This window comes from Benincasa hispida, chromosome 9 (genome assembly GCF_027475165.1).
Source record: "Benincasa hispida cultivar pf3 chromosome 9, pf3_genome.v1.1, whole genome shotgun sequence".
Lineage (NCBI taxonomy): Eukaryota > Viridiplantae > Streptophyta > Magnoliopsida > Cucurbitales > Cucurbitaceae > Benincasa > Benincasa hispida.
The window spans coordinates 71,958,737-71,971,185 of record NC_143486.1 but is presented as its reverse complement, the minus strand read 5'-3'; positions in this window follow the sequence as shown (position 1 = coordinate 71,971,185).

Here is a 12,449-nt window from a genome sequence, read left to right as displayed (position 1 = left end):
GTGTTAAATTTTGACTTAGAACTTGAACCTTCAAATGTGAGGGCTCAGTTTTTACAATTAAAAGTTTGAGGGTATAATTGTAATTACCATCAAGAGTACTTTATACAATTTGCCTTAATATATATCATAAAAGTTAAAAGAGAGCAAATTTCAACTAATATTCAGTATTGATACGCGCAAGCGCACGCGTCGAATAATAATATAGTTTAAAATGGTCTTGGTTAAACTATATTATTAATCTTTTAGTTATTCAAAGATTCTTCCAGGTTTATTTAGAGGACCGACTTTGATAAAATCAAATTAAACTAATCTAAGAGACGTTTTAGAGAATATATTTTATCAAAGATATTATTAAACACAATTACTTTAACTCTTGAAGTAATTAACGCAACATCTAGATCTAGAAGTCTTTTATCCGGATTGAATATTTGAAAACAACATTTTCTTTTACTTAATTACTAGTTGATTGAAACTAGATAATTAAGCAAAGCATTAAGAAACTTCTTCAATAATCTCTACCGTTATTTGACTACTCTCTGGGTGTTCAAATAATAGTCTACCATGCATAAGCTAATTGAAAGCCTACTCGTCAAAGCAAGATTTCAATCGTAGAGTCATTCAAACACACATTCAAAAACATTAACAATGATCATGCTAGAAAACCTAAATGCAAATTAACATTCAAGAAGCAAAGTGTTCAACATAACTAACCTTAAAAATTCATCTACCTTAAAACTATGACAAGTTTAACCTAACATGACTTCTATAGACAGGACCAACGTTAGAATGCCATAATACAAAAAATAAACTAAGGTACATAAGGGAAAAGAAGAGTTATCCAGTGTTCTAGTCGCGTCTCCTTGATAAACTTGATCCTTCCATGATCTCCCGTCACTTCGACATCATGGCAACTTCATATTCTATTCAAAACCATCTCTCTAGGGATTAAAAACTCTTAATGTGGTAGCTGGCCAAAAAACCTAGGTTAAATAGGCAAGATCTTTCAAAAGTGGAGATTTTTTTTTTTCAAAAATAACCTGGCACCACGACGCTCTTGGATAACACAAGCTTTGCCTGTGTCTACCAAAGTGTAGTGCTGCACTCTGATGAGCACAACGGTGCAACATAATTCCCTTACCTCTCGGGAAAAAGTGTCGAGGGTCAGTACAGCTGCGCTAAGTGCGACACTACCCTATTTTCAACTACTTCATGTTTTGTTTTCCTCTTTTCTTTCCAGCTTTCAATGTATGGCTCGAGTTTGACTTATTTGGACATTTTTAGGCTCTTTCTAGTATTGAATCTTCTCTTGAACATAAACCTAAAATCCACTAACAAACACATAAGATCTAACAAAATTATATTATAAAATATCCTAAATTAAGGGCAAATAACACACGTTTTAAGTGCGTTTCAAATATGTATTAGCGACCAAAAAGTTTGTGGTTTGAATCTCCTACACTATTATACACAAATCTCCTACACTATTATACTACGAAAAACTCTCATTAAAATTAAATATAAAATTTTCTTACACTATTATACTACGAAAAACTCCCATTAAAATTAAATATAAAATTTTATTGTGTAATGGTTCATTCTTTATAGAATATTTGGTTTCTAATCAATTTTCGATCTACATAGACAAACAATCTCAATTAGTTTTAATAATATATTTCATGATGGGTAAATTGTTATAATTTATCTACAAACATACAATAATCAATTTGTTAATATACTGGTGTTTAGTCTATGAACATGGACGAACAATGACTAAATTTTAGTTTTATTGGGATCAAAAATGTTTTTTTAACCAAATTTCTATTATTTTGTTTTCTCTCTTTTTTTCTTGTTTGTAGTACTTTAAATATTCGGAGAAAAGTTAAATGGTAAGTTTAAGTCTCTTGAACTTGAACGATCCTATTAAATAGATGTTTAAATTTTTAATTTGTATTTAATTAGTTCTTGAACTTTCAAAATGCTCAATAAGTTGTTTCTAGAAGTTCAATTAAGATGTTTTTAAATTTTTAACCTATTTAATGTTTTTGTAAAAAAAAATTATTGATCTTTTAGACCCAATTAAAAATTGTGATTGATATGTTCATAAATTTTAAAGAAATACTGAATATGTTAAAAACTATTTAACCCAAAATAAAAATTTAGATACTTCTTTTTCAAAAATTAATTTACAATTTTGATCACTCTAGAATGTAAAGTAAGAGTCTCAAAATCTAGTATAATTTTTTAGCAAAATTCTATGTAATTAAACTTTATATTTAATTTTTTTTCCAAATATGATAATAATTTTATAATACAATATAATAATTTATCGTCTTATACAAGTCCTCTATTTCTTATTTATATAATATACAAGTCCTTTATTTAATTCATGTATATTTCTAATATATAAGTTATTTCAAAGTAATAAATATGATGAATAATAATTAAACTTAATAACATAGCCAAATTTATTATAGTAAAAATAATATCACTACCCACAGTAAATGTAAGTATAACTTAGTAGATAAACACCAATAACAATTCTAATTTGATTTTCTACCTCTTAATTTATTGACCATTTGAAGAAATGCCTATTAATTTTAATCTCAAGAACGCTTTCTATATTGTCATTAATATTTATGATCTAAACAATAAACTTAATATAAAGTTTGTTTTTTTCCTTACAAAACTTTAGTAGTTGAAATCAAGGTTCAAAATGTCGACGTCGACAAAAATATCGATATCTTAATTTTATGAAAATGCAGATAAAAATATCGATGAAAAGGTGAAGTCTTATTTCTGAAAAATTATAAAAACTTAAACTAAACTAAAATAAATAAATAAACCTCTTATGTTTTTTTTTAAAACAAAATAACATGTCTATTATTTATATTATATTTACATTAATGATATTTTGTTATTTATTTTTTATATTTCATGATTTTTCTATGATATAATGAAAACATCGATTCACCTCTTATGTCGATGTCGAATTCAAGAAAATGTGAAAATTTCGATGAAAATATGAACATGTCAATGAAAAATTAATACTATCTTGAAACTTATATTTTGTAATGAAAATATATAATATATTAATTAATATCTTATATTATGAATGAATCTGAATATAATTTAACTAGTTAAAATTATTTCATCTACTAAAAGGTGTTTATACACCCATTATTGAACCAAATATTATGAAAATTTTATTAAGTTTAAAGTTGCTTTGATTCTGTGAATTGTTTTAGATGCAATATCATTATAACAAAATAAAAGAATAATGATTTTAATTTTTTTTTAATATGTATTGAAGGTGGATAGTTGAAGGGATGAGGGATCTATGTTTTATTAATTAAGCACTCTTCTCAACCATAATAACTGTCCTGACTTGTGGCTGCTAAAGGGGACAAAAAAAAAACTGCCCCATTTTTGGTAGTTAATTTCTTTATTTCTCATTTTAGCTTTTCTTTTCTCAAACCTTTTTTCACATTAGACTATGTAAGCAGATTGAATAGCAAACTTTGAATTATTATACTTTATTTAGTTTTGTTGGTTAAACCCAAATTCCAATTTTTCAAAAATAGAACTTTTAAATTTAGATCTTGTTTTATAACCATTTATTTATTTTTTTAATTTTCGAAATTGTGTTTTTCGATATAACATTTAAGATTTTAGTCAAATTTAAAAAATAAAACGAGTTTTTTTTTTAAATTCACGTAATTTTCCATAGTCATTTGTTTTTATTTATACGTTCTTGAAAATTTTACATTTTCTCACCATTTACTTATAATGTCCTTCATTTTTCCGACGATAATATTTCAATTCAACCAAATTTCATAAACAAAACATGTTAATGTCATTCAAGTGACTATAGTGGAAAATTTATAATTTGAAGAAGAGATGATCAGTAAAACAAAGAAAAATGGCTCCGATGTCAAAGTCGGAGATGAAAAACTATAGAATGGAGATGAAATTAAAAATTTTAATTACCTCATATAAAGTTATAATAATGTATTATAACTTAGGATCAGAATATAAGTTTTCCCTAATATTGAGCAGGTTAGGATTAAATCTTAATTAGCCTAATGTTAGTTGACTCTAGGCTAAATTGTACCCAAGTCCACTTTTTCTCAAACTTATTTTCTCAAGTCTTTTTCCAGCCTTTGGCCTATTTCATCATGTTCAAATTCACTCATAACATTAGCCCCTACTACCAACCGTGGTTAAGTGTTTGAGTTGTTACGAGCTAAATGCTTGAAACCCAATTTGGGATTATAATTTCTCTAATCTGCACTATGACATTCTTTGTCAAGTCTCAGTAAGGTTGAGCTTTTTACCTATGTCCATGTAAGGTTCTCGAAGATTGACCCATTGAATATGTAATATTGATTTAAGGTACTTCTTTAGATAGTACTCTAGACTCTAGAGTTACTTTGGTGACATTCCAAGGTGGTTCTTAGATTATCTTGAGGTTGGCCCATGACATCCTGGCAATAGGGTCGAGTTAGCGATTCCTCCATGTTCAATTATGTCGAAACCAATCTCTTTTGGGGGACTAACACTGTACTATTCCTAGGATTACCTATCAAACTCCATAAAGATGAGGTCGACCCTCCTTAGGTTACTGAATCTTGTCAGAAAAAATAAAAATCAATTTCTTTAAGACTATAAACACCTTTTCGAGAAAGATGAAAATTGACTTCTAAGTAGTGTTATGACAAGTAGATGACTGATAGCACGTAAGCATATGTATCGCAGTAATAAATCCCGAATGGGGTATTGTCCTCAAAGATTGGTGTTGAAAAGTTTTTTTATTAGTTATTGTTATGTACTTGCTAATTTTATTTGGATACTTGACAAAAAGGTTCGTTGTTGAAGCTATGTAAAACAATTCAATTAATTAGATATCATTCAATGAGAAAACGATTCTAGGATGTCGTTCTGTTATGAATTTTTAACCCGTTATTAACAAACAAATCGATTAATTATATTGAATGAGCTTGGAAGTCTAAATTCTGGACATCCTTTGTCAAGCTTAATCAATTCTAGCATGAATGTACAAATTTGAATTTCTTCCTAATATTTACACCAATGCTGCATCCTTCAATTTCAACTCCTATATGATAATAAAGTTAATAATCAGTTCAATATGAATTCATAACATGAACAACACCCTAGAATTCAAAGGATTAGCTACTCATGATTGTCAAAATGATAGATCTAATATAGAGATTTGTCATGGAATGCAAGAAAGAAAGATAAATAGGTAATCTCGATCTCCCTTCATCGTCATCGTGTTGCAATCTTAATCTTTTGACTCTCGTCGTTGAGCTCTGAATCGATGTCCAACAACAGCTCTCTTGCTCATACGTCTCTTTTTTCTTTTAGGTCGAAATCTAAGAGAAAAACTGTTGTCCCTCAATCGGCAAAAAACCTATTGTTTAAAGAAGTTGTTGCAGCGTCAACACTTTGAGATAGAGTTGCGGCGCTGTCTAAATAGGCGGAGTGACACGCATCCTTCTTTTTGGAGCGTAGCGACGCTCTGAGGTACCATTGCGATGCTCCTCTGTTCTTGTCTCTCGAGTCTTCAACATAACGGGGCAGCATAGCGATGCTACGCTTTACGCTGCCCTGTTTTTTATACTTAGCGATTTTTTTGACCTCGTTTTTCCATTTCTCTTTGCATGGTTGGTCTTAGAGTCTTTGTAATTAGAAATTTTCATCAATTTTCGTCCAATTAAGCTTGAATTGCTTTCGTGACTCAATTTTCTGAAATTAACTAATTTAACCATGTCAAAGCACACAAACTAGCAATATTAGCTCCAAATATGAAGATAAGAAAAACACTTTTTAGGTGCCTTTCACCACCCTAAGCTTAGAACTTTACTAGTCCTGAGCAAAGAAAGAACAAGATTATAGGAAAATTCAAACAAGTATACAAGTGACTCAAAACCTCACCATTCCAAATAAATATATTAGAGCCATTAGCAGAAACATTTCAAGCACATCATACCATTAAGAGATTTCAAGGTCGTCCTGTGTGTGTGCGCGCAAGCATTTTCAATGAGGTCCTAACTAGCTTGTCATGATTTTAAATGAATCTCTTCAGTTTTTTCCCTACTTTGGTTCAGTGAAACTCATTAGATTTTTCTTTATTCGTTTGTGTAACAAAAAGACAACTAGATCGATAATTTATTCTTTTTTTTTTCCAAGCAAAAGAAGAACTTTTCGAGACACGCCACCTCCGTTTTGACTTGACAACTATGGAGTGCATGGAGACAACAAACTATGAGCAATATCTCAATTGAAGTGCCTAAACTTACTCACTTGGAAGGAGGATTAATCTTCTTTAAAAACTATTTTTCTTTTTCCATTTTTCCATTTTTTTTTCCGATCATACTTTTCTTTTCCACACAATCTAGTAACAGAACTAAATAATACATACATAATTTTCTAACTCATATCAGGACCTTTCGAGATGACAATTTGATTATTTCAAGTAAACACATGCTTTACTAAAAAGAACCAAAAGAAAATAGCTACGTGCTCAAATATACAAAGGATCCAAAGAGGGACTTAAATATAACTAATTTAGGAGTATGATATCCTATTTCCATAGTAGATCATCTAATATACAAATTTAGAATAGCTCACAAGTAGTCATAGTCATTACATACTCGTAGAATTTCTCAATTAAAGCATAAAATCATCTTTTCTCACTTAAAATTAAAAAAAAAAAAAAACTCCAATATTCAGCTACTCAAAATATTTAGTCAACAAATTAACATGCACAAATCATTCAAATCAAATTAATATGCATATTAGTTAAATAGACAACACAAGCACAAGTACCAAGTACTCCGTATGCCCTGCACCCCAAACTTAAAATTATGTAGTCCCCAACATATGAAAAATAGAACAAATCACAATAGATAAATGATACAAGCCTATGCATAAGCGGCGATCCACTAATTTGGATGGCGGACTAGTACTTTGAGTGTACTTGGGCATCATCACAATCCTGGGAATCACAAAGGAAAATCATGAGATAGCTCTCCATCCTAATAAAAAACACAACAAACTAAGTAGAAAAAACTAAAAACACTTGGGTTGCCTCCCAAGAAGCGCTAAGTTTAATGTCTATTAGTTAGACAGAGCTCACAAGTCAAGCAGGATCTCAAGATGATTTCACTATTTCCTACATTGGACCACCTGAAATCAACGATTCTTGCACACAATGGCATTTACATAAATAATTAGCAGTATTACAATTGACCAGAGTCACATTATTCAAATTTTCCAACAAGATATTCTCAAAATTATCTTTAATAGAAACATAAATAGGATAAAAAAAACACAATTTCTATCAACAAAAACACAATCCAAACCAACTTCAGAATTAGCAGATATAAAATCAATTTTCAACAGCTCAATTTTCTTAAGATCAGAATTATCCAAAGAAAATTTCTTAGGAGGATCAGAGAAGATATGAGTATTCTTACGTGCAACATACTCATCAATATTATCTACCCTATAACATTGACTTAATTCATCCTGGTTTTTAAGGGACTTGTAAATATCAAATGCTACCTTCTGATCATTAAACATAAAGGCCAACTTACCCTCCTGCACGTCAATATGGGTTCTACTAGTAGCCAAGAACGATCTTCCTTCCTCCATGTCAAGCACTATAAAGTCTTCCTGAAAAATAAACTTATCGACTTTAACTAGCATGTCCTCTACTACACCACAAGAGTAAGTAAGAGAATGATCTGCTAGTTGAAATGATATAGCTGTTGACTCTACTTCTCCTATGTTCAACCTAAAGGAACTCTTATACGAGAGTACCTCTGAGTGGAAGCGGATCTTTTCAAAGACATTGTGACAGAATTACCACATTTCATTCAAACAATAGATATGCATCAAACTATAAATTACCGACATGCTTTAAGAATAAATAACAAGAGAACAAACAAACTTACCAGTTGAAGAACTTTTCTCCTCGACAAATCTCGCTCTCTTCAAGGGAACAGGTGCTCTCGCTGGAACGTCAAGTTATCGTTCACCAACACCCGATTGTCTACCACGAACGGTCTCTACACAAATAGAAGGAAGATGGGGATGACACCACCACTTGGAATCCTCAGTATTCTTGGTGTGAGAATCCAAAGAGTGGGCTCTGTTCGAATTTGGTAGAGGGAAGGTGTAACAACCCGACCCCTTAGGACACAAGTTAGGCAGTTACTAAATACGTGCATGCATGGAACTTAAAACGACACCCTTTTATGGTGAAATAAATGCTAAATAAATAAGGTAAGATAAAAAATCTTTCATTAAATTCAAATATTAAAATAAACAATAGGGCACCCATAAATCATAAATGAGATCAAATAAGTCTGAAAACAATTCTTAATAGTAAGTTTCAAACATCAAAACTGAAAGTTGAAAAAAAAACATGAAAAGAAATATAAATATCATGAGCGGAAGCATAAAACTGGTCCCAGTGGCTTGATCACGGATTCCGCTTGTCAATCGTCGATGCATCTCTACCTTTACCTAAAACAACAACATGAGAAAGAATGAATATAAAATACTCAGTAAGTAACCCCACTACTAGGGTCGGGCTAGACATCTATGCCCTCTAGATGCCTACCTCTGGTGGAACATAAAAACTGCTCTAGTCCTCATGGACACATACATACATGAAAAACTGGTTTCTATCCTATTGTAGTTAGGTATGCCCACTACATCTGGTGAATCCCGAAGGAAACACAACCCCTGGTGAATCCCGAAGGAAACACAATATCTGGTGAATCCCAAAGGAAACACAATCTGGTGAATCCCGAAGGAAACACAATATCTGGTGAATCCCGAAGGAAACACAATCTGGTGAATCCCGAAGGAAACACAATACCTAGTGGGCATCTAACTAATCAGTAAAGACACTATCACAGTCTCAACATCACAATTATCACAATATGGTTTTATAACATACATATACCCCTCAACGTCATGGCTATACAATATGCATATACGCCTCAATATCCTCATATCAAATACAACTTCAGTGAATCAAGTATCATCTCTTACTAGCATGCAAGTATCTACGTGCACAAATAAATCTTTCAGATTCTCATACAAGAACATATATCGGTCATACTATACTATCCGTTTATCACGCTATCGTTTTGTTCTGATATTCATCTATTATGCTAGCATATATCTAGTGTCTGACCCGTGGGCAGTTCCAGTAGTAAGATTACTTACTCAAAATTATGTCTAAGCGACAAGCAAATTAATCTTCTTTCTAGCTTAGAAAATCTTGAATCAGGCCTAAACATAATCCAAATTTATAATTAATAAAAAGAGCTTAGTTCCAATAACCAAATTAACCAAATAATTTCCAATAATCTTTCCCAAAGTGTGTTGGTCCGAACATCACCTCATGCTACAAAATCAATACAACCTAACAACTCTAGTCACAAATTCAACCTTTACTCTTGATGGACAACCGCTTTGAACCTTCAATTCCAACCTTCTATATCACAATAGAATCAATAAATAACCCATTACTTAGTGGGTATCTAAAAATGATCAACAAAGACCCCAAAACTTACCTAAAAGCTTGTCGAAACCACTTCCAAATCCTCTTGACAGCATACTTTTAACTCCAACGCTTCTCCAAAACTCGATTTTAAAACCAAACAAATGCGTATCAATAGATTGAAGCAAAACACCATCGGCCAAGAAATCCAATTAAAAATAGCACAAACTTACCCAAACAGATCTGACGGCACCCAAGACGATGATAGGGGTGGGACAGCGCCTGATGAACGCGGACGACGGCGACGGATCTGGTGAGGTCGGTGTGCAGAAGGGCGCGTGGTAAAAGACATATGTGATGGAGAATCTGGACGAGCGGCGGTGTGGCGCGGCTTCGCATCTGGGAGGTTGGCTGGGCGAGCGAACGACTGGCCAGGCTGAGGCGGCGACTTCCAGCATCAGCGAATGGGGTGGAACAGCGGGTCGCGTGGCTCGACTGTTTGGCGAGTGGAACGTTGGGCGGCGCGACTGAGACGCGAGGAGGGACGACGGTGCTGGGTCACGAGCGAACGCAGCTTGGCTGGGTCATGGGTGAACGAGACTTGTTAGCAAGGATTTGACTGCGATATAGAGATGGAATCAGGGGGGTGTTGGCGGAGAGGGAAGGAGGGGGGTGAGGGAGAGAAGAAGAAGAAGAAAATAAAAATATAAAATAAAAAAAATAAAATGCTTTATTTTATTCTATTATATTTTATCTTATGTTATTTTATTTCTTCCCTTCAACACTTATTATTAACTTTTTCTTTTTTTTTCCTCCAATAATTTCCAATTCAAAACTCAGCCACTTTTCTCCAAAATGACTTCAATTTTTGACAATAACTCCAAAATTAAATTCAGATGACAAAAGTCCAAATTTCACTATTTTCTTTGATTAAACAATTAAAAAACATCATTTTATTAGTAATTACAAATCATTAATCCAATTAAATTTCTAAAATTCCAAAAATGCCCTTTAATACTAGAAATTACCGAAAGTATAATAGGAACAAAAATTTGGGACGTTACATTCTACCCTCCTTAAAGAACTTTCATCCTCGAAAGTTCATTACTGAAAAAGCTCCGGGTACTGGGCTCTCATCTCATCCTCTCATTCCCAAGTGGCTTCCTCGAGCTGGTGATTCTGCCACAGAACTTTCACAAATGCAATCTCCCTATAGTGCAATGTCTTTACCTCTCTGGCGAGAATCTCTATAGGTTTCTCCTCGTAGCTCAAGTTGTCATTCAACCGTAATGGTTCATAGTCCACCACATGTGACAGATCTCTTACATAATTCCTCGGCATCGAAACATGTAAAACATTATGAATTGAAGAGAGTGACGATGGCAATGCCAACCGATAAGTTACAAGACTAGCTCACTTCAAGACCTCAAAAGGTCCAATGAATCGCGGACTTAGCTTCCCTTTCCTTCCAAACCTCAGAACACCTCTCATATATGCCACCTTCGAGAACACTTTACCACCAGTTTAAAATTCTAGGTCCTTATGCCTAACATTAGCAATAACTTTTCTGCCTACTCTGAGCCGTTTGCATACGAGCTCTGATCTTCTGTATTTCCTCATTTGTGGTATGTACTAGCTCAGGCCCTAGCAACTTCCTCTCCCCTACCTTATCCCAACATACAGGAGACTTGTAACTCTTTTCATATAGGGCCTCAGATGGTGACATTCCAATAGTAGACTGGTAGCTGTTATTGTAAGTAAATCCCATTAAATGCAGGTGAGAGTCTGAACTCCCTGAAAACTTTAATGGACAAGTGTACGACATATCCTCCTATGTCTGGTTCAAATGTTTTTTTTTACTACCAGTCTGTGGGTGAAAAGTTGTACTAAAATCCAATCGAGTACCCAATGCTAACTGGAGATTCTTCCAAAAACTAGATGTAAACGAGGCTCGTCACCGTTTGGCATAACTGAAACTAGTATCAAAAGAGGTGTGTCAACCCCTTCCATATATAACTATGAAACTTAAGATGCTGAAAATCAACAACGTTTTAACACGTTCACGTTGAGAACTGTGAAACTATCGTGAGCTTAAGAAAGTCTCATCCACTAAAAATATATATCTGAACCTACCATACTATCATAGGAAAATCTTCGTACAAGCGGTGGAGAAACTGGTTATACTATATAATGTGTCATTTAAAGAAATGTAATAGAACAAGTCAACTGTGATGTATTTCTTAGGGTTTACATGTCTGAGAATAACTATGTCTAATTAAGTCTCGCATTCATGAGAAACTCATCATGAGGCTCTATACTGTCATGGGCTATAAAACTTGCTTGAGCCAATTCTTATATTATTCTTTAGCCTTAAAAAAATCACATATCATTACTTAGACCCTGTTATGGATGAGTCTAAAATTCCATCTGAAAAATGAGGTTTGGAAGTCCCTGGATGCTAAAGCATCAGTCAATTAATAACACATTTCCATAAACTCATAATAACCGTAATTGATCCTTGAAGCCAATCTTTATGATAAAACCTTCTTGATTCATAAGTCATAGCTTGATTTACTCATACTTCCTAGAGCTAGTTAACTCATTGCCAATGGTGACATTGGAAAATCCAACTTACTTACTTTTGTGCATATACCACTTTTGTCTACCTCGAGCTGGATAATTTCCTTTTTCAATCAAATTGATGGTCTTGTTAGTTCATGTTTCGAAATTGCACACTATGTCAAAATCCCTTAAATCTTACTAATGCCCTCAATGATTTACCTATTAACTAACGAAGCCTCAACATACCATGTCAATAGTTCTTGAACATCTACTGTTACTAGTAACTCCAATTTAGCTTATCTCTTCTCAATCTTTTATTTTGGTAACAAATTCTTGTGTTAAAACA